Source organism: Triticum dicoccoides, chromosome 7A, assembly GCF_002162155.2.
Source record: "Triticum dicoccoides isolate Atlit2015 ecotype Zavitan chromosome 7A, WEW_v2.0, whole genome shotgun sequence".
In the NCBI taxonomy this organism is placed as follows: domain Eukaryota; kingdom Viridiplantae; phylum Streptophyta; class Magnoliopsida; order Poales; family Poaceae; genus Triticum; species Triticum dicoccoides.
The window spans coordinates 422,801,019-422,810,880 of record NC_041392.1 but is presented as its reverse complement, the minus strand read 5'-3'; positions in this window follow the sequence as shown (position 1 = coordinate 422,810,880).

Sequence of the window (9,862 nt, the reverse complement as noted above, 5' to 3'; positions counted from 1 at the left end):
AAGCATTTCAGCTCACCGCGACATAAATATATACTGAACTATTTGTTTTTTTGTCCAGGACACATACAGTCGTATTTCTTTAATCCCTCCGTTGGATCATGTTATATTATAGATGTGCTGGTTCAGTATTTTTTTTCAGAATTTTTGAGTACTTTTGCACTGTTGAAACCCTTAACTAGTTCTGTGGCAAGCACTTGTAGAAAATCCTACTCCTATATATATATATATATATATATATATATATATATATATATATATATATATATATATATATATATATATATATATATATAGGAGGAAGAAGTAGGTCGGTGAAGCAACAAGGGGCCCACGAGGGTGGAGGGCGCACCCCCTGCCTCGTGGCCGCCTCGTTGATTGCCTGACATCCACTCCAAGTACTCTGGATCACATTTGTTCCAAAAATCACGCTCCCGAAGGTTTTATTCCGTTTGGACTCCGTTTGATATTCCTTTTCTACGAAACACTGAAATAGGCAAAAAAATAGCAATTTGGGCTGGGCCTCCAGTTAATAGGTTAGTCGCAAAAATAATATAAAAGTATAAAAATAAATCCAATTAACATCCAAAACAGAATATATAATAGCATGGAACAATCAAAAATTATAGATACGTTGGAGACGTATCAAGCATCCCCAAGCTTAATTCATGCTCGTCCTCGAGTAGGTAAATGACAAAAACAAATTTTTTGATGTGGAATGCTTCCTAACATATTTCTCAATATAATTTTTTTTATTATGGCATGAATGTTCAGATCCGAAACATTCAAGATAAAAGTTTAATATTGACATAAAAATAATAATACTTCAAGCATACTAACTAAGCAATCATGTCTTCTCAAAATAACATGGCCAAAGAAAGTTCATCCCTACAAAATCATATAGTTTTGGTCATGCTCCATTTTCGTCACACAAGAATGCTCTCATCATGCACAACCCCTATGACATGCCAAGCAATTGTTTCATACTTTAGTAATCTTAAACTTTTTTCAACTTTCACGCAATACATGAGCGTGAGCCATGGATATAACACTATGGGTGGAATTAGAATATAATGAAGGGGTTATGTGCAGAAGACAAAAAAGGAGAAAGTCTCACATTGACGCGGCTAATCAATGGGCTAGGGAGATGCCCATCAATTGATGTCAATGCAAGGAGTAGGGATTTCCATGCAACGGATGTACTAGAGCTATAAACGTATGAAAGCTGAACAAAAGAAACTAAGTGGGTGTGCATCCAACTTGCTTGCTCACGAAGACCTAGGGCACTTGAGGAGGCCCATTGTTTGAATATACAAGCCAAGTTCTATAATGAAAAATTCCCACTAGTATATGAAAGTGACAAAACAAGAGACTCTCTATCATAAAGATCATGGTGCTACTTTGAAGCACAAGTGTGGAAAAAATGATAGTAGCATTGCCCCTTTTTTCTACTTTTTTTCTTCTTTTTTTGGGACTTCTTTTTTTATTTGGCCTTTCTCTTTTTTTCTTTTCTTGGGACAATGCTCTATTAATGATGATCATCACACTTCTATTTATTTACAACTCAATGATTATAACTCGATACTAGAACAAGATATGACTCTATATGAATGCCTCCGGCGGTGTACCGGGATGTGCAATGACTCATGAGTGACATGTATGAAAGAATTATGAATGGTGGGTTTGCCACAAATACGATGTCAACTACATGATCATGCAAGGCAATATGACAATGATGATGCATGTCACAATAAATGGAACGGTGGAAAGTTGCATGGCAATATATCTCGGAATGGCTATGGAAATGCCATAATAGGTAGGTATGGTGGCATTTTTGAGGAAGATATAAGAAGGTTTATGTGTGATAGAGCGTATCGTATCACGGGGTTTGGATGCACCGGCGAAGTTTGCACCAACTCTCAATGTGAGAAAGGGAAATGCACGGTACCGAAGAGGCTAGCAATGATGGAAGGATGAGAGTGTGTATAATCCATGGACTCAACATTAGTCATAAAGAACTCACATACTTATTGCAAAAATCCACAAGTCATCAAAAACCAAGTATTACGCGCATGCTCCTAGGGGGATAGATTGGTAGGAAGACAATCAAATAACACCTCATGTTTCAAATTTGTTACACAAAGTTTACCATACGTGCATGCTACGAGACTTGCAAACTTCAACAGAAGTATTTCTCAAATTCACAACTACTCAACTAGCACGACTTTAATATCACTATCTCCATATCTCAAAACAATCATCAAGTATCAAACTTCTCTTAGTATTCAATGCACTTATATGAAAGCTTCTTATTATGACTAAAAGCAAATTGCCATGTTATTCTAAAGGACTCTCAAAATAATATAAGTGAAGCACTAGAGCAAAAACCATATAGCTCAAAAGATATAAGTGAAGCACATAGAGTATTCTAACAAATTCCAATTCATGTGTGTCTCTCTCAAAAGGTGTGTATATCAAGGATGATTGTGGTAAACTAAAAATCAAAGACATAAATCATACAAGACGCTCCAAGCAAAACACATATCATGTGGCGAATAAAAATATAGCTCCAAGTAAAGTTACCGATGAACGAAGACAAAAGAGGGCATGCCTTTCGGGGAATCCCCAAGCTTAGGCTTTTTGGTGTCCTTGGGTTTACCTTGGGGTGCCTTGGGCATCCCCAAGATTAGGCTCTTGCCACTCCTTGTTCCATAATCCATCAAATCTTTACCCAAAACTTGAAAACTTCACAACACAAAACTTAACAAGAAAATCTCGTGAGCTCCGTTAGCGAAAGAAAACAAAACACCACTTCAAGGTACTGTAATGAACCCATTATTTATTTATAGTGTTGTTAAACCTACTCTTTTCCAACTCCTCTATGGTTTATAAACTCTATTACTAACCATAGATTCATAAAAATAAGCAAACAACACGCGAAAAACAAAATCTGTCAAAAACAGAACAGTCTATAGTAATATGTAACTAATGCAAACTTATGAACCCCAAAAATTCTAAAATAAATTTCTGGACGTGAGGAATTTCCATATTAATCATCTGCAAAAAGAATTAACTAAATATCACTCTCCAATAAAAAATGTCATCAATTCTCGTGAGCGCTAAAGTTTCTGTTTTTTACAGCAAGATCAAAAAGACTTTCCCCAAGTCTTCCCAACAGTTCTACTTGGCACAAACACTAATTAAACACAAAAAACACAAACAAAACAGAGGCTGGATAAATTATTTATTACTAAAACAGGAACAAAAAGCAAGGAATAAAAATAAAATTGGGTTGCCTCCCAACAAGCGCTATCGTTTAACGCCCCTAGCTAGGCATAAAAGCGAGGATAGATCTAGGTATTGCTATCTTTGGTAGGCAATTCTTCGATGAGACACCTATAACTCCTAGGATTTTCTTTCTTTTTATTAATTATCAAACTCCTAGGCACGAAATGGAGAAAATCATTTTTAGCAAAAGATTCCTTAAGGATAGTGAGAAAGTTGGGGTGAACATTTATGGATTTGAGGTCCGCATTTCCCTTACTAGAGGTTTCACCCTTATTTTTAGGAACATACATCAATTTGGTATTCTTTGCATTAGAAGGAGTATTTTTCATGGAACAAAAGGCAGACCCTAGGTTGGTAATAATATCCTCAATTTTATCAATTCTAGTGGAATATTGATCTCTCTTTTCATTAACCATAGGTCCCTTTTATTTTAATTTTTTAAGAGAAACTCCTACCTTAGATCCGTATTGGTTAATTTGGTTATGGAACTTTATATCCAAATTTTCAATTGACTCTAGGGTGGCTACTTTATTTTCGATAATTTCAAGCCATTGCATAACATGTTCCAAAGTTAAAATAGTTCCATTAACCAAAAGAGGTGGTGGGACAAACAAATCTATCATAGCATTATAAGAATCAAAAGTATGGCTACCGAAAAATTTTCCTCCGGTAATGGTATCAAGAATATATCTATTCCAAGGAGTGATGCCTACATAAAAATTGCGAAGGAGAACGGAAGTAGATTGCTTCCTAGTAGATCTATTTTGCGCATTGCAAATTCTGTACCAAGCATCTTTTAGATTTTCTCCCTCCCTTTATTTAAAATTAATAACTTCATTCTCGGGAGACAAAGGAGTAGATAAAGGACTAGCCATAACGATGAAGCAAGCAGAAAAGAGGCGAACGGAAAGAAAGGACGAAAGGAAACAAGGGCGAATAAAACGGCAAAGGTGAAGCGGGGGAGAGGAAAACGAGAGGATAAGAGTTGTGATGGGTACTTGGTATGTCTTGACTTGGCATAGATCTCCCCTGCAACGGTGCCAGAAATCCTTCTTGCTACCTCTTGAGCACTGCGTTGGTTTTCCCTTGAAGAGGAAAGGGTGATCCGGTAAAGCAGCGTAAGTATTTCCCTCAGTTTTTGAGAACCAAGGTATCAATCAAGTAGGAGACCACGCGCGAGTCACCTCGTACCTACACAAACAAATAAGAACCTCACAACCAAAGCGATAAAGGGGTTGTCAATCCCTTCATGGCCACTTGAAAGAGTGCGATCTGATAGAGATGATAATAATAAGATAAATATTTTTGGTATTTTTATGATATATATTGAAAGTAAAGATTGCAGAATAAAGTAGATTGGAAACTTGTATGATGGAAAATAGACCCGGGGGCCATAGGTTTCACTAGTGGCTTCTCTCAAGATAGCATAAGTATTACGGTGGGTGAACAAATTAGTGTCGAGCAATTGACAGTAAAGCGAATAATTTTGGGAATATCTAGGTATGATCATGTATATATGCATCACATCCATGACAAGTAGAACGACTCCTGCCTGCATCTACTACTATTACTCCACACATGCACCGCTATCCAGCATGCATCTAGAGTATTAAGTTCATAAGAATAGAGTAATGCCTTAAGCAAGATGACATGATGTAGAGGGATAAACTCAGGCAATATGATATAAAGCCCATCTTTTTATCCTCGATGGCAACAATACAATACTTGTCGTTTCCCGTTCTGTCACTAGAATCGAGCACCGCAAGATTGAACCCAAAGCTAAGCACTTCTCCCATTGCAAGAAAGATCAATCTAGTAGGCCAAACCAAACTAATAATTCGAAGAGACCTGCAAAGATAAACCAATCATACATAAAAGAATTCAGAGAAGATTCAAATATTGTTCATAGATAAACTTGATCATAAATCCACAATTCATCGTATCTCGACAAACACACCGCAAAAGAAGATTACATCTAATAGTTCTCAAAGAGAATGGAGGAGAACTTTGTATTGAGATCGAAAGCGAGAGAAGAACCATCTAGCTACTAGCTATGGACCCAAAGGTCTGAGGTAAACTACTCACACATCATTGGAGGAGCCATGGAGTTGATGTAGAGGCCCTCCGTGATCAATGCCCCCTCCGGCGGAGCTCCGGAAAAGGCCCCAAGATGGGATCTCTTGGGTACAGAAGGTTGCGGCGGTGGAATTAGGTTTTCGTGGTGCTCCTGGATAGTTGCGGGATACGTAGATATATATAGGAGGAAGAAGTAGGTCGGTGGAGCAACGAGGGGCCCATGACGGTGGAGGGCGCGCCTAGGGGGTGGGCGCGCCCCTGCCTCGTGGCCGCCTCGTTGATTGCTTGACGTCCACTCCAAGTCCTCTGGATCACGTTTGTTCCAAAAATCATGCTCCCGAAGGTTTCATTCCGTTTGGACTTCGTTTGATATTCCTTTTCTATGAAACACTAAAATAGGAAAAAAAACAACAATTTGGTTGGGCCTTCGGTTAATAGGTTAGTCCCAAAAATAATATAAAAGTGTAAAATAAAGCCCATTAGCATCCAAAACAGAATATATAATAGCATGGAGGAATAAAAAATTATAGATACGCTGGAGACGTATGAAACCCCAACTAGCTTAGTTGAGGTGAAATCTTTAGATGAGCATGATTGTTATGCGCGACACCGCTTATCTCAAAAAGGGAAACTTTTACTGGATCAAATTCATCGTTTGCAATGCTATGCTTGGAATTTATGTGAAATATATGATTTTACTTGTTGTCCTAAAGGCCCTAAGAAACACCTTCTCCACCATTGTGAGTTTAGTGATAATGGAATCGTATCTTCGTATGCTAAGGGTGTTATAATTACTATGATGTTCAACAAATTGAAGAATTTGTTGCTTTCAAGGGTGCTTATGAAATTGCTTCTTTGATTGGAAAGTATGATGCTACACTTTACAAATCTGAAATTTTTTCCATACTTAAATATTTTTATGATAAGTATGCTTCTAATGCCTATGTTAAACCATATATTGAGGACTCTCCGCTGTCCAAGAAGAGACTAATATTTTGCAGGAGTCGATGGAAGAAGGAATTGATGAAACTGTGGGCTCATTGGATGAAAAAGATGATGAGGAGAGCAAAGAATAGAAGGAGGAAGAGCGGATTAGCTACCCATGCCCACCTTCTAATGAGAGTAACTCTTCAATTCATACATTGTTTAATTTCCTTTCGTGCTTACCGAAGGATGATTGCTATGATGATTGTTATGATCCCATTGATTCTTTTAAAATATCCCTTTTTGATGATACTTGCTATGCTTGTGGACAAGATGCCAATATAAATTATGCTTATGGAGATGAACTTGCTATAGTTCCTTATGTTAAACATGAAATTGTTGCTATTACACCCACGCATGATAGTCCGATTATCTTTTTGAATTCTCCCGACTACACTATATCAGAGAAGTTTGCCCTTATTAAGGATTATATTGATGGGTTGCGTTTTACCATTGCACATGATGATTTTGATGAATATAATATGCATGTGCTTGCTGCTCCTACTTGCAATTATTATGAGAGAGGAACTACATCTCTGCCTCTCCATATTTCCAATATGATAAAATTGCAAGAAACTGTTTATACTATGCACTAGCCTTTACTAGGTGTGCATGAATTGTTCTTTTATGACATGCCGATGCATAGGAAAAAAATTAGACTTCGTTGTTACATGATATATGTTACTTTGTGCTCACTACTAAATTATAAATCATTGTTAATTAAAATTGGCTTTGATATACCTTGGGATCCGGGTGGATCCATTACTTGAGCACTATATGCCTAGCTTAATGGCTTTAAAGAAAGCCCTGCCAGGGAGACAACCCGGAAGTTTTAGAGAGTCATTCATTTATGTTGTGTGCTTTTTATAAAGTTTAAAAACAAGAATAATGTGCCAAGATTTGCCTTTAGGATGTTTACATGCTTGTTGGTTTGTGAGGTGCAAAACAGAAACTTTGGCTGTAGTGCATGATTTTACATTTTTTACTGGAATGTCAAACGCTTCTGAAACTTTTTGCACTGTATTTATATACAAATTATTTATTTTTCCTAATTATCTCAGAATATTTGGACTAACAGAGGTATGGTGAATGTTCAGATTATTACAGACTGTCATGTTTAAGACAGATTCTGTTTTGATGCATAGTTTGCTTGTTTTGATGAAACTATCAATTTCTATCTGTTGATTAAGCGATGGAAAAGTTATATTACAGTAGATACAATGCAAAAATAAAATATGAATTGGTTTTCAACAGTACTTAGTGTAGTGATTTCCTTTATTATACTAACGGATCTTACCGAGTTTTCTGTCGAGTTTTGTGTGGATGAAGTGTTCGAAGATCGAGGAGGTCTCGATGTGAGGAGAAGGAGGAGAGGCAAGAGCTCAAGCTTGGGGATTCCCAAGGAAACCCAAGTAAATATTCAAGGAGACTCAAGCGTCTAAGCTTGGGGATGTCGGGAAGGCATCCCATCTTTCTTCAACAAGTATCGGTATGTTTTCGGATTCGTTTCGTTCATGTGATATGTGCAAATCTTGGAGCGTCTTTTGCATTTTGTTTTCACTTTTATTTGATGCACCATGCTGGTATGAGATATTCCATGGTTTATTTATATAATGCTCATTGCACTTCACTTATATATTTTGAGTATGGCTTTATAGAATGCTTCATGTGCTTCACTTATATCTTTTGAAGTTTGGATTGCCTATTTCTCTTCACATAGAAAACCTCCATTTGAAGAATGCTCTTTTTCTTCACTTATATTTGTTAGAGAGTGGGCATATCTTTTGTAGAAAGAATTAAACTCTCTTGCTTCACTAATATCTATTTAGAGAGATGACAGTAACTAGTCATTCACATGGTTAGTCATAAAGTCCTACATAAAACTTGTAGATCACTGAATATGATATGTTTGATTCCTTGCAATAGTTTTGCGATATAAATATGGTGATATTAGAGTCATGCTAGTGGTTAGTTGTGGATTGTAGAAATACTTGTGTTGAAGTTTGTGATTCCCGTGGCATGCACGTATGGCGAACCGTTATGTGATGAAGTTGGAGCATGATTTATTTATTGATTGTCTTCCTTATGAGTGGCGGTCGGGGATGAGCGATGGTCTTTTCCTACCAATCTAACCCCCTAGGAGCATGCGCGTAGTAATTTGTCTCTATAGCTAATAGACTTTTGCAATAAGTATGTGAGTTCTTTATGACTAATGTTTGAGTTCATGAATTATACGCACTCTCACCCTTCCATCATTGATAGCCTCTTTGGTACCATGCATTGACCTTGCTCACCCTGAGAGTTGGTGCAAACTTCGCTGGTGCATCCAAACCCCATGACATGATACGCTATGTCACACATAAGCTGTAGCGACCAGACCTCAAACGGTCTGATCTCTGTGCTCAGGTGTCATCCCTGGATCAATAATGCTGACACCACACAGTACTCGGAGGATTTATAACAGAGTAGCAATCACACACTTATTACATCGAGTGTCTCAATAGAGAACTTATTACAATAAATATGGCTTAAGGCCATCTAATAACGATAACAGCGAAAGGCTTGGAAGATAAGTGAGTCCATCAACTCCAACGGCATCACTAAGTATAGAACCACGACCTAAAAACTCCTTAATCGTCGTCTGAAAAGTCTGCAACATTAACGTTGTAACCCGAAAACGGGTCAGCACATGGAATATGCTGGCAAAGTAACACATAGAGAATAATGGAATGAAACAGCTATACTATATGCATATTTGGCTGGTGGAAAGCTCTATGGTTACAGTTTTGCGTAAAGCCAATTTTTCCCTACTACAAAGGAATAAATTTTAATTAACTATCATGGTAGTTGTTAAACATTGAGAATGGCTGACAGCATTCTCAATCCCAATTAAGCATCATCATTAAACAAAACCCAACAAAATTAATTTAGAGTAACATGTTGAGATTCACATGATAATCCAAGTACTAGATACTCAAGTTGTCCATAACCGGGGACACAACTAACCATGATTAGTTTATACACTTTGTAGAGGTTTGCGCACTTTTCCCCACAAGACTCGATCACCTCCATTTGGTTTCTCGCACTACGTGGTGTTTGAGAAGACGGATGACCGAGACATAGTCTTTCAGAAGCGCTAGCACCTTACAATGGATAGACCGTTACACCTACTTTCCCCTACATCTGCTAGTCTACCCTGTAAGAGTTTGCACGACTTAATCAACTATGCTAGAGCCCATAATAGCTTGTGGCTGCACACCGAAGTTTCTAGTATGAAAAATCTCATGATCCCTTTGGGCCTGGGTGGCGGTCCATAAAGAAAAACAGGCAATCCTGAAATACCCAGGTACCTCAATCCACCCAAATGTGTGTTTAAGTTGCCACCTTAGATAAACCATTAATTAACAAACTCACATCTGTCATGGATATCACTCATCCAATCCACGTCTACTAGCATAGCATGGCATAATAGGCAAATGTAGAAGTAACTCCCAAAGGTTTGATAATATAACAGGTA